This window comes from Schistocerca gregaria, chromosome 9 (genome assembly GCF_023897955.1).
Source record: "Schistocerca gregaria isolate iqSchGreg1 chromosome 9, iqSchGreg1.2, whole genome shotgun sequence".
Taxonomy (NCBI): Eukaryota; Metazoa; Arthropoda; class Insecta; order Orthoptera; family Acrididae; genus Schistocerca; species Schistocerca gregaria.
In genome coordinates this window covers 84,567,316-84,595,022 of record NC_064928.1, presented here as the reverse complement: position 1 = coordinate 84,595,022, position 27,707 = coordinate 84,567,316, and the positions used below count along the sequence as shown (strand labels likewise).

Sequence of the window (27,707 nt, the reverse complement as noted above, 5' to 3'; positions counted from 1 at the left end):
GTAGGGTCAGTATTGCCTCACGTGTTCCAATATTTCTGCGGAATCCAAACTGATCTTCGCCGAGGTCGGCTTTTACCAGTTTTTCCATTTGTCTGTAAAGAATTCGCGTTAGTATTTTGCAGCTGTGACTTATTAAACTGATAGTTTGGTAATTTTCAGATCTATCAACACCTGCTTTCTTTGGGACTATAATTATTATATTCTTCTTTAAGTCTGAGGGTATTTCACCTGTCTCATGCATCTTGCTGACCAAATGATAGAGTTTTGTCAGGACTGGCTCTCCCAAAGATGTCAGTAGTTCCAATGGAAAGTGCCTTGTTTCGACTTAGGTCTTTCAGTGCACTGTCAAACTTTTCACGCAGTATCGTATCTCCCATTTCGTCTTCATCTACATCCTCTTCCATTTTCATAGTATTGTCCTCAAGTACATCGCCCTTGTATAGACCCTCTATATACTCCTTCCACCTTTCTGCTTTCCCTTCTTTGCTTAGAACTGGGTTTCAATCAACGTTCTTGATATTCATACAAGTGGCTCTCTTTTCTCCAAAGGTCTCTTTAATTTTCCTGTAGGCAGTATCTATCTTACCCATAGTGAGATAAGCCTCTACATCCTTACATTTGTCCTCTAGCCAGCCCCGCTTAGCCATTCTGCACTACCTGTCAATCTCATTTTTGAGACGTTTGTATTCCTTTTTGCCTGCTTCATTTACTGCATTTTTATATATCTTCTGTTACTCAAGTATATCTACTTGCCCTCGTCTTTTTACCTACTTTATCCTCTGCTGCCTTCACTACTTCATGCCTCAAAGCTACCCATTCTTCTTCTACTGTATTTCTTTCTATACTTTGTGACAATCGTTCCCTTATGCTCTCCCTGAAACTCTGTACAACCACTGGTTCTTTCAGTTTATCCAGGTCCCATCTCCTTAAATTCCCACCTTTTTGCAGTTTCTTCAGTTTTAATCTACAGTTCATAACCAATAGACTGTGGTCAGAGTCCACATCTGCCCCTGGAAATGTCTTACAATTTAAAATCTGGTTCCTAAATGTCTGGCTTACCATTATATAGTCTATCTGAAACCTTTTAGTATCTCCAGGGTTCTTCCATGTATACAACCTTCTTTCATGATTCTTGAACCAAGTGTTAGCTTTGATTAAGTTATCTTCTATGCAAAACTCTACCATGCGGCTTCCTCTTTCATTTCATAGCCCCAATCCATATTCACCTACTATGTTTCCTTCTCTCCCTTTTCCTACTCTCGAATTCCAGTCACCCACAACTATTAAATTTTCGTCTCCACTATCTGAATATTTTCTTTTATCTCATCATACATTTCAACAATTCCTTCATCATCTGCAGAGCTATAATTGGCATATAAACTTGAACTACTGTAGTAGGCATGGGCTTCGTGTCTATTTTGGCCACAATAATGCATTCACTATGCTGTTTGTAGTAGCTTACCCGCATTCCTATTTTCCTATTCATTATTAAACCTACTCCTGCATTACCCCTATTTAATTCTGTATTTATAACCCTGTATTCACCTAACCAACCCTGTATTCACCTGACACCGAACTTCACTAATTCCCACTATATCTAACTTCAACCTATCCACTTCCCTTTTTAAATTTTCTAACCTATCTGCTTTATTAAGGTCCTGCCAATCAGTTAGGTAATGACCCAGACCAAGGAGAAATATGGTGTTTGCTTATCAACACTGAGATTTTGGATGAGATTGTGCTACATACCAATTCAAAACTGCAAGTCATAAGGAATAAATTAAAGAATCCTTCCTCCTGTTATAAAGATAGAGACAAAACTGAAATGGAGACATTGATTGGTTTGATGTTCTATGTTTCATTTCCAAATCTGGACATGAAAAATTAGCATCATTTTTTTTGCAAATGACTGTACAGAATGCCTCATTTTACATTCAACAATATCTCTATAATGATGTGAAGTTTTACTGGTGGCTCTCAGATTTGATGATGCATCTACTCATGAACAAAGGTAAACGTATGATCCTGCACCAGGTGTGTCCAACATTTTCAATATCTTTATTTATAACTGTCAGAAGGTATACTCCATTGGAGTTCGTGTTTGCATTAATGAGATTATAATCCCATTTAGACAAAATAATGTAATCGGATAGATAAAAAAATCTACTCACCAAGTGGCGGCAGAACACAAACCTAGAAGAGGGTTCTAATTGTGCAAGCTTTTGGAGACAGTGGCTCCTCCTTCAGGCAGAAGGGTTGAAGTGGAAGGAAGAGGAATGAAGGAAAAGGACTGGAGAGGTCTACGAAAAGGGTTAGATTTCACAAAAGTCACTCTGAACCGTGGGTCAGGGGAGACTTACTGCATGGGATGAGAAGGAAAGACTGACTGCTGGGGACTGCATCAGACAAGATTTGAAAATCTACCCCTTTTCTTAAACCTCTCCAGTCCTTTTCCTTTTCACTCCTCTTCCTCCACCTTCAACCATTCTGCCAGAAGAAGGAGCCACTGGCTCTGGAAGCTTGCCTAATTACAACCATCTTTTATGTGTGTGTTCTGTAACCGCTCGGCGAGTAGATTTTTTTATCTATACAATTAAATTATTTTGTCAAAAATTGATTGTTTTTGGTGTTATATAATCCCATTTATAGGCAGATACCAATTCATAATATGTAAGCCCAAGAAACCTGGTAAATATGGCATAAAGGACATGTGTCTTCCAGATGCACACTCACCATATTTATATGTTGCTTATGTTTATGTTGGGAAAGACAGCTATGGAGCAACACTATCTGTGATTCATCTTTCAAATTTATATGTGGAACAAACAGGAATATTGCAACAGACAGCTGGTTTACCTCCATTTAATTGTGAAAGAGGGTGATGAAAACAAGTTGACATATGTTGGAACTCTAAAATCCAAAAAAAGAGAAGTTCCAAAAGGGTTTTTCCAATCAACAGAAAGCTACAGTATTTATGGTATTTTGTTCCCAAAAAATCTAAGACAGTTATGCTTTCTTCGATGCACCACTCTGCATACACCAATGAGAAAAGCAACAAACCAGAAATTACTAATTTAGAAAATGCTATGAAATGTTGTGTAGCAACTACTCAGCTAATGGACAAACAAGGTAGCCACTGGCAATATTTTACTTTCAGGATCAATGAGCTGCAAAAAGTCTATGTTATGTATTTACATAAGGGTACCATGTCAAGATTTTAGTTCATGAAGAGCACAGAAATGAGCTTAATCAGAAGACATATACAGAGAAGTACCAGATTTCAAACTTACTGGATGAACTTAAGCAAATTATTCTAGATATTTTGGGTGAAGAGCAGCAAGTTATTGATCCAACAAAAAGAGAAAGAAGCAAGAAGCTAGAAAACACTGTCATTACTGTCCCCTTCACATTGAACGGAATGATGGCATACAGGTACTGTACGTGAAATGCGATAAAACCAGCCGCTTACAGAGTTGCATGAATATAAGTGAAATACATACAGAAAATTTACTTTCTTGTTTTCTTTACTTCCACAAGTGTTTGAAATGTGATAAACCCAACTGCTTACCTAGTTCCCTGTAAATGTGTAAAAAGTTTGTAATTTCTTTCTTTACTCCAATATATATATCAATACATTCGAGAAGACAGGTCAACTTTACAAATGATTTGATTGGAAACTCAACTACTTAACTTTTTGAATTTTGCAAAAGAATAATCAAGTTTACATTTAAACACAATAAAAATAATACTATTAATATTTCATCGCACTTTTAAACTGTTATCAACTTTCAATATTCACTAAAGTGGACACAAATTGCAAAATTTGATAATTTTAGTCTCACATACAGATGTTATCATTAGTGCACATTTTTTACATGTTACCAACGAAAGGCTAACCTGGTGATACAGATCTCCATAGAATCTGGAGAGAGAGGTTCCCATTGTGGAAGGTTAGTGGGCACACACAAGCATAGGCTCCATACTCAAAGTTGCTGGACATGGATAGTTCACTGAGGTGGTACCAGGATGTGGATAATTTAAATGAAAAGCTGAATGTTGCCTGCTTTGCACTTAGAAATTTCTCTCATTATGTTCACACTGCAAACAGAAATGCTAGCATACTTTCAATAAATACTGTGCTAATATTATAGGGCAATGCAGATTAGGTCAAAAATGTATTTTTCTACAAAATTATGCAATAAGAATACTGTGTATTGTTGATAACTGAACATCTTGCAGAAGCATTTCCAAAGGCATGTGTGTTCTTTGCGCCAAAGTATTTACTCCCTGAGAGGTATTCACAGCAAGACACGAGAATGAATTTAGATGAAGCATGCAATGCACAACCACAATATTAGAAGAAAAAATGATTTCCATCTACACTTTACATCCCTATGTTGGCTTTGCAATGACGTTTTATTATTATGGTACTAAAATGTACAACAAGATGACAGTAGACATAAGGCAGGAAACTGAAAACCCTCAGACTGAACATCTTATTAGCCACTGTTTCTATATTTTATCCCAATATTGGGATATGGGATGTAAATTTTGTTTACAATATTTCTATTAAACATGCTTTAACATTGCAAATATATACAAGCTTACAACATTCTGAGTTAAGTTACAGATGAATTTGGATTGAAAAATCAGAGATGAAAACAGAATCTACTTAGCATATAAGGAGCAATGTACATTTTTTTTAAAGTGTGTTTTTTCCCCTGAGATACAACATGTATGAAGTAATTTAAAAGTTGTTTCCATAATAATAATAATAATAATAGTAATAATAATAATAAACAAACGAGATTGGGCTTAATGTCCTGTTGACAATGAGACCATTACAGACAGAGCACAAGCTTGGATGGTGTCATGTATTGGGAAAGGAATCAGTCATGCCCTTTCAAGGAACCGTCCCAGAATTTGCCTAGAGCAATTTAGGGAAATCACGGTAAACCCAAATCTGGATGGCCAGATGCGGGTTTGAACCATCGTCCTCCTGAATGTGAGTCCAGAGTGCTAACCTCTGTGCCACCTCGCTCAGTTTCCCATAATAATCAGTGAGGGTACTGGGCACTAGTCACAATTTGTTGTTAATGTACTTAGAGTAGTAGCCTGCAGTGGCTTAACATAAAAATGTATTGAATGTTTTGGATCATGATGTGTGATTGAAAGACTATGTGAATAAGGTAGTTTAAAATCTTCATTTTTCCCAAATTTTATAACATACAAGGGTGTATCATACTACCATATGGTATTTTCAAAGTAGCCTCTCTTACCTTTCTCCCATGCAGTTTACTTTTATTCTTCTCATTAACCAATTCAGCGAATGCTGAATGATGGATTGTGAAGCTTTCCACTTTTTGACTGCAGTACTGAATTAATACAATTTAGGCTCAAAATTATAACTTACCAATTGCAAGAGTACTGACCCTAATTTCATCAATCATTGTATCCATCTCTTGTTCAGTGAGTGAACTGATGGGTGCTTAAAGACTTTTAGGTAAGCAAATCAACACTGTTGAAGTTAAATTATATTTAAAACTTTAGATCTCTTTACTGATGATCAGTACATCAATAAAAAGTTTCATTACTATTTTTACACAACAGCTCAGTAAACTACAAATATTCAAAGAGTACATGAGAGGCAGTTTCGCTGAAGGCAGTCTACTGACCTCACCGAATTTTCGTACGTCTAGTACTGAACACGGAGTTTTTTTTTTTTTACCTGACTGTATGCAATTGTGGCTTAGTTCTGACTTCAATGACTTGTGTGAAAATATTTTTACAAAATGTTAAAATTTAAAGCTACTGCATATTAAATAACAATATAAAATGCAGGATTTGTGTGCAAAACTTTTACACCATGTCTCATACAGTTAGTTAAGGTACTTCTTCTTATGAGCAGATTTTTGGGCCAGTATTTTTATCCCCGAAAATTATTATTATGCAGCAACAAATTTCTGCAGACCTAAATTTTATAATTTTAATATTTCACTAACTTATATCTTTTTTGTAGTGAGAGTGTACATAGTTGGATTCAGGAAAATCAAAGTGACAAGAAGTAACACTGCATATTTTAATGATTTTGTAAAAACATTTTTGTGTTGGGGTAATATTTTCTGAATAACAAATTTTAGAAAATAAAGTTTTACTGTTGAAATAAGGCTTTAGGTTTGTCAACCCTAAAATAACCAACTATTTCTGAGATTGTATTTTGAAGTGCGTGTGGTTTTTCACAAGTCTTCAGTTATGAATATTTTCTTAAAGAAACTGTCGATATGTGAAAAATATATACTGTTACAGTAAGCAACATGTAGACTATACTCTCGACAGCAAAGCTCGAAAATTACAGCTCAACAGTGAATTGTGATATTTTGCTTGTATGTGCTATATGCACCAGGTGTTTGAAAGAAAGAAGATACAAAAGAAAAATATAGTATATAACTATGAGCACTATCAGAGCAAGTGGTTATTCCATGCTTGTGTGTTTCACAGTGTGAATCGTTTTGCATGTAACCTAATTTAGAGCATGTGGGGCTGTTCCAGGTTTGTGTTTCTATTAGTGTGCATCATTCTACACGTAACCTTATTTACTGCACATTAATTAATATTCTCAGATGGCGATAAAAAATATGAGTAATGAAACAATGGAAAATCTGAGATGGAATCGCAATAACAATATGAATTAGACTGCTGCTCACTACAGAGAGGAGGTACCGAGTAACAGGCAGGTGCATTTATAAGTAGACTCTCGAACATGGTGGCCAACGGCCTTGCCGCAGTGGTAACACCGGTTCCCGTCAGATCACCGAAGTTAAGCGCTGTCGGAGAGGGCTAGCACTAGGGTGGGTGACCATCCGGTCTGCCGAGTGCTGTTGGCAAGCGGGGTGCACTCAGCCCTTGTGAGGCAAACTGAGAAGCTACTTGATTGAGAAGTAGCGGCTCCGGTCTCTTAAATTGACATACGGCCGGGAGAGTGGGGTGCTGACCACATGCCCCTCCATATTCACATCCAGTGACGCCTGTGGGATGAGGATGACACGGTGGCTGGTCAGTACCGTTGGGCCTTCATGGCCTGTTCAGGAGGAGTTTCAGTGTTTTTGAGTTGTACAAGGTGTCCATAACTAAAGTTCCAATTTCAAAATGGTGGAGAAAGAGAACCACTGCTCAGAATGAAGTCAAATTTGAAGAGCATTTTATTGACACGGTGGGAAAAGTCACAGAAAAGAAAAGATTAATGAAAGCGCAACCATTAGATAGCATGTAAGTTTCAAAATATGCAAAAGAAGCACGTCACACAGACGTTCCTCAGTTTTCTTACAAGATGCCTAACGTGACAGTCTTCGTAAAGGATCACACACTGCTGGTGTAAAACTCCTTTACAAGAACAGCGACTGTGTATCAGTAGCCCAGCAGAAGCTCTGGACAATCCAAGGCATGAAAAATGGATTGGTCCAATGTCCGCTAATGACGTGGAAAAAAAGATTACAAAATTCGAAAAGACAGTTTGTTTCAAAGCATAATGTGGCAGAGAGAGAAAAGTAGTCGATTCGACCTATGTTGAAGATATGGCCACAGCACAGCAGAAGGGGCTGAGCAGTAGTGTGCAAACATGCTGTGCATGGGAAATTGCTTGAATATTGGATGTGTGTCCATGAACAGTGCATGAAATCCTTTGAAACATCCTGTGTTGCTATCCATGCTATCTTCAGACGTTGCTCCCTGCTGACCTTCCAGCAGAAAAACATTCACTCTGGAAATTCTTGCTTGTATAGAAGTGGGCAGTGGATCACTATGGAACATTCTGTGAACAGACAAAGACCCATTTACACCTCCAAGGACATGTCACCATAAGGAATTGCAGAGTATGGGCAATGGAAAATCCACATGCACATCAATCGGCATAACTTCATTCTGCAAAGGCTACTGTGTGGTGTGGTTTGATGGCTCCCTTTATCATAGGGCACATTTTTTCGAGGACACGAGTCTTGTTATCTGTACCATCATTGGTAAGTGCACACCAACACTTCAACCCCATGGGGGTGGATGGAATCATTTTTATACAAGACTACACTTCTCCGCACACCGCACGGCCAGTGAAGTGGCTACTGCAGGGGTATTTTGGAAATGCCAGAATTATCAGCTGTCATTTTGCTAACACCTGGCAATCCTGATCATCTGATCTTAATCTGTGTGACTTCTGGCTGTGTGGTTATCTGAAGACATTGTGTTCAGTGCTCCAATCACAAACAGAGCTGAATTAAGGGCATGCACTGCACAACATATTCCCTAAGTGACCCACGGAGACACACTGATTTGTAGTGGTAGATGCAGTTTCTCAGTTTCAACTTGTGGCAGAAAATGGTGGATAGCATATTGAAAAATCTTGTTTCAGCATCATGATAATAAGATACAGTCAATTTGCTTTTTAATGTATTTTTTGACCCCAGGATAGTTAAAAAGCACTGTCATTTTGGTTTTTATTCAGTTTTTGGCTTCTGAACAATTAAAAACCAATGTCATATCACTTTTCATGCTATTTATGGCCCCAGAACAATTAGAAACTGATTTTACCACCCAGTGTGGTACAACCTTGCCATGAAAGACGGGCTTTCCTAACTGACAGTGCCACAACTGTAATTGCCAAACTTGTGCAGCGACGCAAATTGATCAGCACAGATTGTGTAATTTGCATCTCAAACCAAAGCCGTGATTCATGTCTCATTTGTAACTGACCCCTCTTACATTAAGATGCTTACAGTGCCCTCTATAGGAAAAATGTTTGCCCTTTTTTTCCTTTTCATTCCACAAGTTTTCCCACTGTGTCAATAATAAGCTGATCAAAATTGACATCATTCTGAGTAGTGTTTCTCTTTGTACAGGGTTTTGAAATCAGAACTTTAATTATGGACACCCTTTATATTATTTAGCCTATTAGACAAATCCTTCATCAGATGAAGAAACACATACAAGCACTGCAGCACTGTGAGTAGCAATCTCGGGAGGCACGGTAGTGAGGTACAGAAGAGGCATGTTGTGAAAAGGCAGACGGACATCAGGGTAGGTGCGCAGAAAAATGCTTTAGTTCTGCTTCTGGCAGTGCACAGGGACATAGTTCTGCTTCTGGCAGTGCACAGAGACACAGTGGAGTCACGACGGAGGTTTGCTAGGAGCAGAATTGGCAGAGTTGTGCTGGGGGATGGGAGACAAAAAGGAGAGGAGAGAAGGGGAAACGAGTACAAAGGTGTGCTGGGAGGATACGAGGCGTATGTCAGGCTGGAGTAGGAGCAGGAAAGGGGCTAGTGATGTCAGGTGGAAGACAGGGACTAACAAACACTGGGGATGGGGGAGGGGTTACAAGAATGAAGGACAGGTTGCGGGGAGAGTTCCCACCTACACAATTCAGGAAGAATCCAGATGGCACAGGTCACAAAGCAGTCTTTGACACACACATCACGTCGCGTGGCAAGCTCGGCCACTGGACGGTCTGGCAGTCTGTCTGCGACAGTTTGGCAGAGGCCATTCGTACAGATACGTAGCTTGTCAGTTGTCATGCCCACATAGAATACCACACAGTGTTGCCGCTAAATTGGCAGACAACGTGGCTGCTTTCACAGATTTTCCTGCCTCTGACGGTGTGGGAAATGCCTGAGACAGGACTGGAGTAGCTGGCAGCATGAGGATATATGGGGCAGGTCTTGCATATAGGTCTAAAATATGAGTCAGAGACAAATGGTTGGGAACACAGGGGGAATAGGGATGGACAAGAATGATGCACAGGTTGTGTGGGTGGGTGGTGGACTACTACTGTGGGAGGGATAATGTGGATAATTCTTATTAGGGGGCACACTGATAGTCGAAAGCCCTGTAGAGAATGTGATTCAGCTACTCTAGTCCTGGGTGAGACCAAGAGGCCACTTGTTTGTGGATGATCAGAGGGTGTGTGAGGGCAGTAGATGACTGGGGAGACAAATCACAGGTGATCTATTTCTGGACGAGGTGGGGAGGGTAATTTTGTTCAGTGAAGGCCTCAGTGAGACCCTCAGCTTATGGGCAGAGTGACTGCTTGTCACTGCAAACAGTAGAATCACAGGTGGTGAAGCTGTGTGGGTACTGTTTTTAAAATGAACAACAATAAATGTAAGCTGCAGCTATTCATGTAGTGACTAGATTCCAGGCTTTCCCTTCTGTAAGAAATTGAATAGCTTTTTCCAATTTGAGGGCATTTTACATAACATTTTACACAAAAACAAATAATTACAATTTTAATAATATGTTTGTAATGAACTGAACAAATAATAAGTCTTCATTTTTGCAAATCACATTTTGACAGAGTCCTCACTTTGATGTATCCTTACACTCACTATTAACAAAATCTTGAAATGTTAATCAAATGTGGAAAATGAGAACTGATGTTACAAATCTTACCATAGCATCGCAATTTGTTATTTATATATAAAAAACAAAGATGCTGTGACATACCAAACGAGAAAGCACTGGCAGATAGACACAATAAAAAACACACACACACAAATTTCAAGCTTTCGCAACCCGAGATTGCTTCATCAGGAGATGGAAGGAGAGGGAATAGCATTAGGGAACTATTCTAGTTTGCCACTCATATAATCTGACAAACTGTAAAAACAACTCTTTATTAAAAAGGTTCAAAAAACAGTTCAAATGATTCTGAGCAGTATGGGACTTAACATCTGAGGTCATCAGTCCCGTAGAACTTAGAACTACTTAAACCTGCCCGAGGCAGGATTCAAACCTGCAACCGTAGCAGTCGCTTAGTTACACACTAATAAAAAGGTTCCAGCAGCTTTTTTGAATGTGTTTATACGTTTGGTATTCTTACCAATTTCTGGCAGCTTGCTGTAGATTGTTACACTGCAGTGATGAGCACTCTCTTGAGATAGATTTGTGCTGGAATAATTTATGTGGATAAGGAAAACCTAGTATGTTGCTCATGCGAAGCAGTGTTTTGGATAAACAGATTCTCTTTCTTCGTTCTTAAGAGCTCAAAGTCTAGGTTATAATTGCAATGAGGGAGAACGTTTAAATATCAAAAAATGGCTTACAGGAACTTCTATTGTTTGCATTTTTATTAATCATATTATTCTCTTTCGCTTCCTGAATGTTGTTATGGCAGGAGGAGTATTTCGCCAAAAGATAACACCATATCATAACAGTGAATGTATCCAAGAAAAATGCACACTTTTTACAGTTTCAAGCATTGCAATGCTGAATAGTACCTTGATTACATACATTACTTTAAATAAAGAGTTGGTAGTTTAAGGATGTTATGAGAGAGACCCATTTTCAATTTTCTTACAGGCAAAGCACAAGAAACTTTGTCACATTGATATTCTGAATTTCATAGTTACTCATGTGAATTACTGCCTTTTCAGTGTATTTATTTTTCTGTGGCTGAAAGCATAGAGTAACTGTTTTTGTCGGTTTAATACAAACATGTGCCTAAAGAGCCATTTTCAAACTTTATCTTTGATGACACCTGCAACAGTGATAAGATCTTTACTTCTTTTTGTTTCCATAAGCAGACTGGCATCATCTGCAAATATAACTGCTTTTGCATTCTTTATACATGAGGGGAGACTATTAATACGTGTTGTCATGAACTGTGGTACAAAAAAGTTTTAAGTAGGATTATCAAAAATTTTGGAAATGAATTCAGCATTTTTATTCAAAAAAGAATTTTATTTTCAGGGTTAAGTCACAAGAATAGTCTACTTTTTGATTAAGCATGTTTTAAGACAGTATTTCAAAATTTCAGGCCTCTGTCTCTAATAGTTTTTAAAGACAAAGTGTACCAGAACATAATTATAATTTAACTTTTGGGAAATTCAAGTTAAAGTTAAAACTTGCTTTTTCTGTTAAACTTGCATAGCACTAATACAGCCCAGGTCCATATTCATCTTGTTTCATCTGTTGTCCTTCCTCTCTTCTCTTTTTCTCACTACTTATTCTTGCTTCTTTGGTGGCTTCCATCACTGATTTTTCTGCTTCAGAAAGTCTCCTTCGGTCAATGTAGATTAAGCTCTATGCATATTTAGTCTACCAGGTACTCCCATCAGTTCCATAACATTAAGCTTTGACACCGCGCCATCACTGAAACATAGAACAGCATTTAGCACACCTATTTTCAAAGTATTTAGTCCTACTAGAAGAGCTTTTGGTATCCGTTCCCAAACACAATTGTTGAAACAGCAGCAAACTATGACTAAACTCTCTGTATGAATGAAAGATAAGCAGCTGTAAAGCTTTCACAGGTTAGCCAACCTAAAGAACTAAAAAGTCATAAAAACGAAACACATGAGAACAAAACTTTATTTTTAATAGAGCTGACAGTGTGCTGTGGGGACATTGTGGTGCATGTAGGCACTCTGAAATTGTCTGTTTTGGTACTTTCTGTGGTCCTTTTTCTTGTTCAGGAAACTACAGAGATTTTTTTAAGACAAAAACTAAAAAATCAATTTTTGACAGACTCCTGAGTGATTTCCACTTGCATTTAAGATGTGGTTGACAAGATAAAAGGTAGCAGTCTCAGTGGAATGTTGTGCTCTGAAATCATGCTGACAATATATAATTCCAACTGAAAAATTTTGTTACCTGAGCAAGAAAGAGTTAATTTATAATCTTAAATAGCCAAATAGCAGTGCTACAGGCCTATAATGTGACGTTTTTTTCAAGCAACTCTCTTATGAAGAGGAATGACTTTAGAATGATTTTAGCAGATGAGGAAAAATGCCCTCAAACAGTCAAGAATTGCAAATGGTTAATAATGGTGTGAGAATAAAGTTTTTCAACAGTTTCCTTATTATCACCAGGGATCTCATCAATTCCTACTGAACTGCTATTTTTTAAGGAGCTTAACTTTTCCTAGCTCACCTTCACTAGCAGGACCGACGGACATTTATTTTTTTGTCAATACTGAGTTTTGCAAGTACCTGGGAATCCTTCAAAACTAATTTATCAATTTTTTTGATGATTAAATCATTTGTGATTGTGGCAAAGAACGGATTGCAACAGACCTGCAACTAAGACTGTTGTTATAGGATAGAGTAATATCCTTGTGAGTTTCCTTCTTCCCAGGAAGTTTCTGCACAGCTATCCACAGGAGCTTAGTCTTGTTTATAGAGTCCCTGATATATGGGTTATTCCCTCTTAATTTAGCTTCTTTTATGACTTAGTCCAGAAATAATTTTATTTTTTGACATTCCTTGGAAAGGATTGGTTTTAAAAGTTTAAAAAAGCTCCCTTCCTGTTGCAGGAAATTGATTCCTGCTGCAGCACAGTTGTTTGGTTTGTTTGTGTTTTTGCACTCAAATTTCTTTTTGAGGAAGGCTTTTTGAAAATACTCAGTTTTATTATGAAATGGGAGTACTTGTCATCTGTATTGGATTTACAAAGATCATTAGCCCTTGATAGATTTGATAGCAACTGCAAAAAATATTCTATATTTCCCTTGCTGAAGATCCTCTTATACAGGGTGTTACAAAAAGGTACGGCCAAACTTTCAGGAAACATTTCTCACACACAAATAAAGAAAAGATGTTATGTGGACATGTGTCCAGAAACGGTTAATTTTCATGTTAGAGCTCATTTTAGTTTCGTCAGTATGTACTGTACTTCCTCGATTCACCACCAGTTGGCCCAATTGAAGGAAGGTAATGTTGAATTCGGTGCTTGTGTCGACATGCGACTCATTGCTCTACAGTACTAGCATCAAGCACATCAGTACGTAGCATCAACATGTTAGTGTTCATCACGAACATGGTTTTCCAATCAGTGCAATGTTTACAAATTCGGAGTTGGCAGATGCCCATTTGATGTATGGATTAGCACGGGCCAATAGCCGTGGCGCGGTACGTTTGTAACGAGACAGATGTCTAGAATGAAGATGTCCCGACAGGAAGACGTTTGAAGCAATTGATAGGCGTCTTAGGGAGCACGGAACATTCCAGCCTATGAATTGCGACCGGGAAGACGTAGAACAACGAGGACACCTGCAATAGATGAGGCAATTCTTCATGCAGTTGACGATAACCCTAATGTCAGCGTCAGAGAAGTTGCTGCTGTACAAGGTAACGTTGACCACGTCACTGTATGGAGAGCGCTACGGGAGAACCAGTTGTTTCCGTACCGTGCACAGCGTGTGCAGGCACTATCAGCAGCTCATTGGCCTCTACGGGTACACTTCTGCGAATGGTTCATCCAACAATGTGTCAATCCTCATTTCAGTGCAAATGTTCTCTTTACGGATGAGGCTTCATTCCAACATGATCAAATTGTAAATTTTCACAATCAACATGTGTGGGCCGACGATAATCTGCACGCAATTGTGCAATCACGTCATCAACACAGATTTTCTGTGAATGTTTGGGCAGGCAATGTTTGTGATGTCTTGATTGGGCCCCATGTTCTTCCATCTACACTCAATGGAGCACGTTATCATGATTTCATACGGGATACTCTACTTGTGCTGCTAGAACATGTGCCTTTACAAGTACGACACAACATGTGGTTCATGCACGATGGAGCTCCTGCACACTTCAGTCGAAGTGTTCGTACGCTTCTCAACAACAGATTCGGTGACCAATGGATTGGTAGAGATGGACCAATTCCATGGCCTCCACGCTCTCCTGACCTCAACCCTCTTGACTTTCATTTATGGGGGCATTTGAAAGCTCTTGTCTACGCAACCCCGGTACCAAATGTCGACACTCGTCGTGCTCGTATTGTGGATGGCTGTGATACAATACGCCATTCTCCAGGGATGCATCGGCGCATCAGGGATTCCATGCGACTGAGGGTGGATGCATGTATTCTCGCTAACGGAGGACATTTTGAACATTTTCCTGTAACAAAGTGTTCGAAGTCACACTCGTACGTTCTGTTCCTGTGTGTTTCCATTCCATGATTAATACGATTTGAAGAGAAGTAATAAAATGAGCTCTAACATGGAAATTAACCATTTCTGGACACATGTCCACTTAACATATTTTCTTTCTTTGTGTGTGAGGAATGTTTCCTGAAAGTTTGGCCGTACCTTTTTATAACGCCCTGTATACAATAGGTTCATCCACAGATGAAAGGCAGCTGATGGGCACAGTAAGTACCTGTGCCCAATGATAGCTACATCCTGTGCCGAGTCTGAGCTGAGTACCTATTCACACTTATTAAACATGCAAACAAAGTTGATACTCAGCACACTGGCTGATGGGAGCAACTGAAAATGGAAAATGCCTTTGCAGTCGCTCCCCTCAGCCACCACGTACGTTGAGTGTCAACTTTGTTTTCGCATACAATACTCAGACTGTCAGACCATTCACAAAATAAGACATTTTTTTTTTAATATGTCTTCTGCAAACAGTTCAATTATCTTCAGTGATGACCACTTTCAACCTTTTCAAATGATCGTGTTCGAGCCCAGTTGCTGTGCAGGAGGACAAAATGTTGTCTTCTATAGACATAACTGTTATTGTGTTGGAGAATAAAATAAATAAATTAATTAACTGAAACAATTTTTGATGTCTAGCATAGGCTGTAACGTAAAATTTCACGGCTGGGAATGTTCCAGCCAGTATGCCATGGTCAGCTGAATTTCTTGAGACTTGCTGAAAGCCACTGTGTGCATCAGACCTTTGAAAAAACTAAAACTACCATTCCATATGTTCTCCACAGGTGGGGATAAAATGTTGGGTTTCGACAAGAAATTGATCCGATCACACCATAAGAGCCCAGAATATTTTATTAAGTCTATCATAGGATGTTGGAAGATTTTTTGTACAGGCAGACTTTAATCCATTACTGGCCAGTTTTGGCCTTTGACTGTCTTCAAATGCCTGCAATACCAATCAACAGTTAGCTAATACTGGATAACATATTTCATGTACTCCAATGAAAACCAGTTTTATAAACAAACTTTTGTGTTTATTAACAATGCTCAGTTTCGATGCTGCAGATAATTTCATAACACTGTTGCCTGCTACAAAATGTCCTTGCATATCACAATCCTTTTCACAAACACAAACTGACAGATGAAAATTATGCTATACCATGAAGTTTCGGGATTGCAATCAGATGATGTTTACTTCTTGCCACAATATTTTAGCTGTTAATCATTCAGACAACATCAGGCGAGTGTTTGGACTGGAAATTGCTACGTCACATTGTTATGTCTTCCTTTGCACGCTGTGTGGTTCTTTAGTGGATACAGGAGCGAGGAACAGAGGCTGTTCATGAAGAAAAAATTCATACATTAATTTATTCTACATCTAATAGCAAATAGTAAAAATAATACAGAATTTTGTTGCTGGAGTGACCACATCAGTTGTTAACAGAAGCTTTGAATGTAGAAATATATACAGACTCAACACATTGATAAATCCATCACTTTTCAATACAATGTCTATTCAGAAGATGTTGAGCCCCGGCCACTACTAAAGTCTGTACATGTTATTCAGCTGACAAACACATAAAATGGGCAAAATGCATAAATGTTGTAACTTCAGTACACCCACCACTGGAGCTCCTGAGAGAGGATGCTTGAATCTAATAGGCACTGGTGTAAACATTCGTGGCAGCACCCTTGTGTTGCACTGGAGGCTGTAAGAAAAAAATACAATGGCGTAACTGGCAGCACGCGTATTTGATAGGGTGACCTACTGCATATCAGCCGATACCACACAGTGCACTTTACACCAAAAATTGGCTCAGAGATACATGTGCAAAGGCAGCTGCTGCACGAGTCACCTCTGTCGAGTTTCGTGCACTTTTTGAATACTGCTCCATCTATGGCGCACAAGCACATATGTAATGGTGATATTACATGTGTGATCTATGTCACAATGTGGACTCGCAGAGATAAAATTCAGATGTTGTTGTTGTTGTTATCTTCAGTCCTCAGACTGGTGTGATCCTTAGTGTATTCATGTCTTGGTCTCCCTCTACGATTTTTACCTTCCACACTGCCCTCCAATGCTAAATTTGTGATCCCTTGATGCCTCAGGACATGTCCTACCAACCAATCCCGTCTTCTAGTCAAGTTGTGCCACAAACTTCTCTTCTCCCCAATCCTATTCAATACCTCCTCATTAGTTATGTGATCTACCCACCTAATCTTCAACATTCTTCTGTAGCACCACATTTCGAAAGCTTCTAGTCTCTTCTTGTCCATACTATTTGTCGTCCATGTTTCACTTCCATGCATGGCTACACTCCATACAAATACTTTCAGAAACGACTTCCTGACACTTAGATCTATACTCGATGTTAACAAATTTCTCTTCTTCGGAAACGTTTTCCTTACCATTGCCAGCCTACAGTTTATATCCTCTCTACTTCGACCATCATCAGTTATTTTGCTCTCCAAATAGCAAAACTCCTTTACTACTTTAAGTGTGTCAATTCCTAATCTAATTCTCTCAGCATCACCCGACTTAATACAACTACATTCCATTATCCTCATTTTGCTTTTGTTGATGTTCATCTTATACCCTCCTTTCAAGACACTGTCCATTCCGTTCAACTGCTCTTCCTAGTCCTTTGCTGTCTCTGACAGAATTACAATGTCATCGGTGAACCTCAACATTTTTATTTCTTCTCCATGGATTTTAGTACCTACTCCAAATTTTTCTTTTGTTTTCTTTACTGCTTGCTCAATATACAGATTGAATAACATTGGGGAGAGGCTACAACCCTGTCTCACTCCCTTCCCAACCACAGCTTCCCTTTCATGCCCCTTGACTCATAACTGCCATCTGGTTTCTGTACAAATTGTAAATAGCCTTTCGCTCGCTGTATTTTACCCCTGCTACCTTTAGAATTTGAAAGAGAGTATTACAGTTAACATTGTCAAAAGCTTTCTCTAAGTCTACAAATGCTAGAAACGTAGGTTTGCCTTTCCTTAATCTTTCTTCTAAGATAAGTCGTAAGGTCAGTATTGCCTCACGTGCTCCAACATTTCTATGGAATCCAAACTGATCTACCCCGAGGTTGGCTTCTACCAGTTTTTCCATTCCTCTGTAAAGAATTCGTGTTAGTATTTTGCAGCTGTGACTTATTAAACTGATAGTTCGGTAATTACCACACCTGTCAACACCCACTTTCTTTGGGAATTTCGCATGTCTCATACATCTTGTTCACCAGATGGTAGAGTTTTGTCAGGACTGGATCTCCCAAGGCCGTCAGTTCTAATGGAATGTTGTCTACTCCCGGGGCCTTGTTTCGACTCAGGTCTTTCAGTGCTCTGTCAAACTCTTCACGCAATATCGTATCTCCCATTTCATCTTCATCTACATCCTCTTCCATTTCTATAACATTGCCCTCAAGTACATCACCCTTGTATAGACCCTCTATATACTCCTTCCACCTTTCTGCTTTCCCCTCTTTGCTTAGAACTGGGTTTCCATCTGAGCTCTTTATATTCATACAAGTGGCTCTCCTTTCTCCAAAGGTCTCTCTAATTTTCCTGTAGGCTGTATCTATCTTGTCCCTAGTGAGATAAGCCTCTACATCCTTACATTTGTCCTCTAGCCATGCCTGCTTAGCCATTTTGCACTTCCTGTCAATCAGGATGTCAAATTAATAAAGTAAACTGTCATTAGATATGTCACTGATCATAAAATGTTTTCTTGCTGAACAAATTTACAAAAAAACATCTGGTCCCACACTATTCAGTTGAAAGCTGTCATCACAATTAATCATATCTTTTATGCGATTGCAGTCTTTCTTGGTGTATTCCAATGATGAATTCTTCTCAGGTCATCAGCTGAGTGGTGATACAGTCTTGTCACAATGTTTCAACGAGTTTCATACACATCTGGCGAATATGATGGGTATGAAACTCATTGAAATGTTGCGACAAGATGACGCCACCTATCAGCTGATAATCTGAGAAGAATTCATCAACTGGATCTTTAGTCAAACATATTTTCATGGCTCAATAATAACTGAATCCTAGCAGGGTCCTGTCAAAACCAAAATTTCTGTGTGAAGTGGATGTGATGCAGCCTGTACTGTGCTCCAGGACAATTTGTTGTCATTGCACACACACTGGACCTTTTTCTTTCAGTGAACACTTATTTACTAGTAATGCTTTTAAACACCCATGGAACAGTTTTCCACCTCAAGTTCTCAAAAGTACGTGGCAGCATGTTGAACCATATTTGCCCATTTATATGAGGACTATTCTCAGTCCCTAATAGTTTTGACCTCTGCTTGACGTACTTAGCCTTATTTTTGGTGTTATAATTATATGTATCACTGTACTTGCTTCTACTATTCACACAAAATGTGAAACATTTATACAAATACAAGGAATACATTGTTAAATATTTGCATTGGGCAAAGGATTCACAACAGGGCTCTCTAGACTCCAATGCATTACCCTAACTGCTTGTTCCTGAGAAACCAATACCCTATTCAGTTGTAGGTCTTAGCCCCGAAGCTCGATACCGTAATAAAAAAAATGGATAAATTATTCCGTAGTACATTATTTTTGAGTTCTGCCTTGGAGCTAATTTTGGCAGCTGGCTTACCAGATACAAATAATACAGCTAAAGCCACAGTGTTAACTCTGAATTCCTAGTAACTGAAACTCTTGACTGTTTTTCCTCAAACGCCTCACTGAAACTGTTACTATTCAAAGTACTTTCTTTCACTGTGAGTCACGTATGCAGCAAAATAACAATTCTCTTTATGTAAATAGGAGTGATTAATTTTACAATTTACCTGACTACGACTAGAATGAACACAAAGAATTCCCCATACGCCAACATTACTATCAGCACTTATCACTTGATATATTCATAACTGCAAGGAACTGACAAAATAAAATTGAATATCTTATCGATAGATTGCCCACAGTTTGATAGGGCTTTTGGCGTTTGCAGTTAAAAAAAAACATGCTACAACATGTTTCAGTATACTGTCAAACCTCATACCACAAAAACTAGTACATGGCTAGGAAGTTGCAGTTCTGGGGAGGGACTGAATTCTTTATTTAGAAGATCTACATCTCTCTTCAAACCCTTGTAAATATTCCACAAATGGCCTTCTTGCCATTTCACCTTGTGAAAATCTGCCCAGGCTTCCTGGCATATTTTCAGATGGAAGTTTCACGCATAACAACTCTATAATGACATACTGAATGCCCCAGTGCAAACTTGAAGAAATCAGTGTTGTTCTTTGGTGTTTTCATGGATGGCAGGCCTTTTGAGGGAAAAGTGTTTATTTCCCATCCAGCCATACTAGATGAGTTTTCCTGGTTTCCTCAAGTTGCTAAGGCAAATGGTAGGTTGGTTCCTTTGATTAGGGCATGGCCAACTTTCGACCCTACCTCCACCTAATCCTAAACAGCTTTGTTAATTTTTATACATGTTTGTATTATTTCTGTATCATATTTGGCATATTGAATACTGTTGTGCTGAATGGTCTATGGAAAAATAAATAATAAAATAAATAAATACAACAAGTACTGCCAACAGTACATTTCACTTTTAGGACAAATCTTATAGTTTCATTTGAGCATTTGTGGGAATTTGATGCAGAGACTTTCCCTTAACATTTGATGTGGTTGAAGAAATGATTTATTTCACATTTTATGCTATATTTACTATAACACAGATCTGACTTGTGAATTTTCTGAATGTCAATTAAGTGACATTCTGTGAATACTTACTTCTGCTTTAAGATTTTTGTAACTGCAAGTTTACAATAACATCTTCAGTTCTACTGAATGTCTTATTTTGCATTTAGTATGTTTCATCAGAAGCTCTCTCCAGTGGCTGAAAAAATGTAGCGAAGGGACCTTATTATTTAACAAATTGAAACATTCAAATGGAAGTTACATCTGAAGCATTTTTAAGTAACCATTTTAATAACATTTCATAGCCTATAAAATATCTGTGTATCAGTTCACTTCAAAATTGAAGTTTATTTAGTATTCATTTCATTTATTTATTCATCCAGAAATCTTTTTGTGTCAATACACACAGATGTAGGATAAGTTACATTTAACATGATTTGATACATAAATATACTAATTTTGTAGGTATTCAGTTACATGCATAAGTATAAACATTCTTAAGATATACATTTATATAAATTATATGCTGTACATAGCGAATCATAACTTTTTGGTATGTTACATACAGTCATCAGATAATGATTACAGAGTAACACTATTTACATTGTGTTATCATAAGCGCAGATGAGCCATAACAAGGAGCAGTTACATCTGTGAATAGAGTCAAATAAGTCAGTTGAAAGTAATATTTTAACACATGCAGTAAAATACATTACAAAAATTGTTTTAGATTACTATTCATAAATTCTTCCACTGAATAGAAGCAGTGCTTCTGCTGGATCAACTTTATTTTGGATCTGAATCCTTAATGGCAAGACCTGACATTTTCAGGTAGCTTCTTGTACAGAAGAACTCCCCGGTGCCTTACACTACTGTGCCCTTTATGTAGCCGTTGATCAGCTATAAATATGTCATTGGAATGACTAGTATTATGATAGTGAACATCTCTATTTTCTGTAAATATATGGAGATTTTCATGAATAAAACACACTGTTTCATGAATATAGATACAAAGCACTGGCAAAATACTGAGCTCCTTAAAGAGATGTTTAGTGGTGGAAGACAGGGGTACTTGTTTCAATGTCTTAATTATTCGCTTCTGTATACTAAATACATTCTTATGGGAAAAGCCCCAAAAAGGAATGAAGTATGTAATTATTGAGTGTAGTAATGCAAAGTAGGCACATTTTAGTGTTTCGATGTCACAGATTTTACTTAAAATAGTAAAAGCATAGCACACTCTGTTCATTTCACCTAATAATTTATCCTTATGTATGTCCCACTGTAGTGTGTCATCTATCCACATGCCAAAGAAGTCTGTGGCTCTTTCTCACTATATGGGCACATTCTCAATCCTGATATCACCTATCACAGACAATACCTTTTGTGTCAAGTGGAAATTTATATACATTGTTTTATCTTTATTTAGGAGAAGTTTGTTTTTGTTCACCCAGTTCACCAGACTACAATTTGTACCCAATTGTGGAGTTGAGTTGATGAGGACAGTGATTTGAAAACAGTATATTGGTGTCGTCAGCAAACATTGCCAGTACACCTTCCTGAATGCTTTAGGGCAGATCATTGATGAATATCAGAAATAAAAGGGGACCAAGTGTAGAGCCTTAGGGAATACCTTGTCTTACAACTTGCTCCTCTGATTGAGCATTTCCACCAATTTTTGGTGTAATCACTCTTTCTGTACTCTGTCCAAGAGATATGACCTAAACCAGTCACTGCAATTTCCCCTAATCTCATAACGTAATAGTTTCTCCAAAAGTAATTCATGGTTGTCAAGATCAAAAGCTTTAGTGAGATCAAGAAACACACATGTTGTGTGTTTTCTATCATTGAGTGCCCTATAGATTTCATGTAAAAATGAGATAATGCTCCATTTATTGATCTCCCTTTTCTAAACCCAAACTGGTGAGGAATTAGTATGCAGTTACTTTCCAAGAAATTTATAACACGGTCATATACTGATTTTTCGAGGACTTTTGATGAGCCTGATAATATTGAGATGGGTCTGTAGTTGTTTACATCACTCCTTTCCCCTTTTTTAAACAGAGGAATAACTTTTGCTGCTTTAAAAATTCTAGGAAAGTGACCTGATAAGGAGCAGTTTATTATATCTGACAATGGTTCACACATATGATGGCACATCCGTTTTAAAAGGCAATCAGATATACCATCAAGACCACAGGAATGTTTATTTGGTCCCTGCCTTATAATATTGCAGATGTCATTTAGTGTGACTGGGTCAAGGAAAATTGATTGTGGGAATACTGCTGAATCTGAGTGATGAGTGAGTTCAGGAGTCTTGATTAAAGAAGAAAACTTGTCACCAATATTTGTGAAATGGTCATTAAATATTTCACATAATTGCTTAGGGTCAGTGATAACACCATCCTGATCTTTAAGGCAGGTTTTGAGTGTGTCTTGTCTTTTTTGCCAACTGTTTCATTTATCAATCTCCACACGGCTTTTGATTTTTTACTTGAGTTGGTAATGAATTGCCTATTATACATTTTCTATGCTTCATGAATTACCTTGTTTAGAATTCTTTTATACTGCTTGAAATAGTTACGAAATACCTCACTGTCTATAGTTTTACTGTAGGCATATAGCAGTCTCTTATTTCTGCAAGTTGAGGTGTATTTTTTAGCTGTAAGTTTGATTGGGAATGCCACTTCATAGCAGTGTTGCAAAATACTCATAAATACAGTAGCCTTTCTGTCAACATTGCTGGCACAATAGACACCTTTCTAGCTTAATGGAGAAATGTGCTATATTATTTTTATTGCCAGTTGATCTTTTGTAAGTCTGTTGGGGAAGTTCTGTCAGTTTATTTGCATCTTGCATGGTCATATTCAGTATCAAGCAGTTGTGATCTGATATACCGTTGGAGATGTTGTCTAGTTTGCAGACAGATGACATGTCAGTGTTACCCAAAATAGCATCTATTGCAAAGGAACTGGTATTAGTTGTTCTATTAGGTTTTTTGTTTATCATGTTATAACATTGCAATATATTCACTATTTTCCGGGAAGCAGTGGATTCTCTAGGAAATCTATATTAAAGTCTCCACATAAGATAATACTGGGATATTTTAAATTGTACTGTTGTTGTAGAATATCTAGTTTGGAGGTGAATATTTGTATGTTACCATCAGGTGGTCTGTAGATACATATAAGTAAAACTTAATAGATTTAAACTTCTACTGTGATGTGTTCAAAATGCTTTTCACAGTTTATATGCTTGGTTTTAAGTAATGGATTACATTGTATGTTATCTCAGGCAACCACCTCCCTTTTTATTAGTTCTGCAAGAATTGTTAACCATTTGAAAGCCTGGAAGGGAAATATAGGCAGCTTCATTATCTTTAAGCCAATGCTCGGCTATACAAAGCACATCTATAGTGTGTCTGAAGCTTTCTTAAAATATTTGTAGCTATAAACTTTTGTTCCTTATACTTTGCATATTCTGGAAGAAAACACCAAATTTTGACTTTTTGTGTGAGTACACTGGTTTTTCAAGTGAGTGGGACTAGGGCACATTACTGGGTACAACATTTACTCTGTAACTCTTTTTGTAACATGACAGTTCAATCACTGAGTTGCACATAGCTATAAAACTGATGTAGTTTGCATAATTTTGCAACAAAATTGCACTGACAGATCTAACACTTACATCATAGTAAAGGCCACACTTGTTGAAATGATAAACTTGTAGTCTTTTGAATATAACAAATGTTTTATTGCCAACATTACTCAGAGACAAATTCTTAATACCCATGTTGTTGACAGAATGCTTGTGAAGACAGTTGTGATAATCAAGAGATTGTAAGTGATACAACTTTTAAACAGGAACTATGTTCACAAATTACCATATAGCAAGTGCACATGATGTTGCAAAAAATGAAGCAGATAACTGCTTTAGCAGAAATAAAGAAATTTTTCTAGAAGAAATAAATATCACAATACAATTGTTGCAACAATACCACGTAGATCTGACTCAATGTATGATTTGTGAGTGAATAAATAAATATGAAAAACTAGCATTCAAACAAAACAGAGGTTTTCTTTGTTAGGAAAATGTAGCTTAATTGATACAGTCAAATTGGAAAGATGCCAGGATACCAGGCATGGAATGCATCTGAATTATGAAGTAAAGAACTTTATTTGTAAGATGATAAATGGAATCATTGCAAGCAGAGAGAAGGCAAACAGTGTAATTCCATCTACAGGACTGACATCAACAATGGCAGAAACAGTACAAGAAGCAGCTAAAGAATCTAATAAATCAAACAGGACACCTTCTTTACTTAACCCCTCCTATGCGGATGTGGTTTCTGTGCAGAAATATGATGAAGAGGCATCATCAAGGGGGGTAATGGGAAGAATACCACAAAACAAACCAGGTAGGACAGCAATGGCTCCAACATCAAGAAAAGGAACAACAATAGCACTGGCACCCAGAGCATCAGCTACAATACCGTAAGGCCAAGGCGGCCTACAACAAAGGAGGAGGATTTTTGCTATCCCCCCTATATATATATATGTTGCAGCTTCACACCTGGGCATAGAAAAAGATGTAGAATTGTCAGGTGTCAAAAATCAAAGATATCAAAAAATGGTTCAAATGGCTCTGAGCACTATGCGAGTTAACTTCGAAGGTCATCAGTTGCCTAGAACTTAAAACTAATTAAACCTAACGACATCACACACATCCATGCCCAAGGCAGGATTCGAACCTGCAACCGAAGTGGTCGCTCGGCTCCAGACTGTAGCGCCTAGAACCGCACAGCCACTCCGGCTGGCCAAGGATATCAGTGTGATGTAATATCAGTTTATAGGTCTCCTTAAGGCAGCTTGTATTCCTTTTATAGAAATTTGACATCAGTATTAGAAAAAGTGGTAAAAAGGAAATTGTCAAGGGTCTAATCTGTGGTGATTTTAATATCAATTTTCTTACAGAAGGTGATCTCAGTAATTTCATACATTTCATGAACTGTTACAACCTTGTTATGAAATGTAGATCCCCAACTAGGGTAACAATCCAAAGTGTACGTGCTCTTGACAAAGTAGTTAGCAACACAGATTGTTTGTTAGGTCTGTAAATCTAGGATGTTCTGACCTTAATGCACTGATCATACATCCAGTCTTTCTGGGAAGTGAACCTCAACCCAACAAAATGATCCTACAAAGCAGAAATTTTCGTCAATACAATGTCCTTAATTTTTTGTACCATACACAGAGAGAAAACATAGATTGTATACCACTCTCAAACAGAAGATGAAAAACTTGAAACCTTTTTAAACATTTTCTGTTACTACTTCAATTGTCATCTCTCTTCAAAAACATATTTGTAACAAAAAAAGTATCCTCCAACTGGTGTTATAACCTCGGCAACAATGAAGAGGGAGCTTTTCTCCCTCAGAAAAGACAGTACTTGGCAAAAGTGAACAATTTAAGTAGTACTTCGCCACATACAAAAGAGTATTTAGAAATGTGGTGAATGCTACACAAAACAAAAACATAAAAAAACTACACAATGACACCTTTCTGAAGTCTTCATATAAAAAAGCAAATCCATGTGGCAAATAATTCACACAAGGATGGGTAGGAATAGGAACACTGTTCTTAACATTAAACTTAAAGCAAATACAACAATGATAAGTGATCAAGACGAAGTAGGTCAGGAATTTAACTCCTACTATATTGAAACTGTAGAAATAGTAACAGCATATCTAAAAAGTAATTGCTCCTCTCAAATAGTCCTTAGCACCTTTGACCACACAATGCTTTTATCACCAATATTGGGAACAGAGATAGAAATGATAATTCAATAAAATAGTAAAATAAAGAAAAAATCACCAGCAGTAGAAGACATGATCCCTTGCTTCCTTCTCCACCATTGCAGCAATCTTACTAGTAAGCCAATGTCTCATGTAATAAATGCTTCATTTTCAGATGCAGTATTGCCAAGAAAGCTTAAAATAGCAAAAGTCATACCCATACATAAAAAGGGATATAAAGAAGATTGTAGCTACCACTGTTTAGTTACAGTGTATTCAGCAAAACATTTGAATTACAATGGCTGCGAGACTAAAATCATTTAAAAGAAAAAAACAACAGTCTTTTCTCTGCTCAGTATGATTTCCAAGAAAATAAAAACCACTACTGATGCAATATATGAATTTCTTGAAGCTACTCTACATCTTGCTGACAAGAAATGCTGAGCTATAGGTGTCTTTCATGACCTCACAAAGGCTTTTGACATGGTAAATTACAATATACTTTTGCAAAAGTTGGATTCTTATGGTATAAGGGGAACTACCCATGGCTGGCTCAGCAGCTATGTGAGATCGCAGCGGTTAATAGTTAACACACAACATCATACATCTGAATGATATAAATGCACAGAAACAGAAAAATATAAATAAATAGCTGACCTTCGTTACTGCCTGCTTCGGTCCTTGCTATTTGATCATTTCCCATTAGAAGTGCACATATTTGGAACGTTGACTCCCATCAGCTTTATTCATCTCGTATTGTGAACAGTCCAAGTGAAGCATCAACAAATCATATGAGGTTATAACGTACAGAAAAATACGGTATTGTAGCTGTAATTGCGAGTATATTACCCGATTAATTACTTACCCCAAACACTTGAAATGTACAACTGGTTACCAGCTGTCATTCCAACAGTTTTGGGAACCTGTTGGCCTCCCAATCTTCGGTAGAAACGGCCTGCTTGCTCGCTCGCTCGCTCGCTCTCGCTCTCTCTCTCTCTCTCTCTCTCGCCGAATTGCTGATACAATCCGGTGCACCAGTGCATCTCATTTCAAAGCTTTCGACGCCAGAAATTCACTCTCACTGGCGATAAATATAAACAAACACTACCTCTTGCAACAATACCCAAAATAAATACTCAGTACTGTCGTAAAATATCATGATCGTACCGGCGTGGCCTTACCCATCATTGATTTTCATATGGGAGAAGGAGAGAGCGTTCTATACAGGCTCTCCAGTGAAGAGGGGGTATAGCTGCCATCTGTCGGTGCACGAGTGTGCTAATTGTATGGTCCGCCGTA

The 27,707-nt window shown here is 37.9% G+C and overlaps 1 long non-coding RNA gene and 1 pseudogene across 3 annotated transcripts; one reads left to right on the top strand and one right to left on the bottom strand.

Annotated features, from left to right (window-relative positions):
* Positions 1-6,766: 6,766 nt before the first annotated feature.
* LOC126292324 (5S ribosomal RNA) lies at positions 6,767-6,884 on the top strand (annotated as a pseudogene).
* A 4,822-nt stretch (positions 6,885-11,706) lies between these two features.
* Positions 11,707-27,647, bottom strand: LOC126292112 (uncharacterized). 3 transcript variants are annotated; one of them, XR_007552002.1, is made up of 4 exons: positions 27,590-27,647; positions 27,066-27,489; positions 20,708-20,813; positions 11,707-12,132 (listed from the first exon to the last, which is right to left on the bottom strand). It is a non-coding gene; the product is annotated as an uncharacterized LOC126292112 (long non-coding RNA). The 3 variants fall into 3 exon arrangements; XR_007552003.1 differs by having other exon boundaries at positions 27,066-27,158; positions 27,274-27,624; XR_007552001.1 differs by having other exon boundaries at positions 27,066-27,622.
* Between the last annotated feature and the right edge of the window lie 60 nt (positions 27,648-27,707).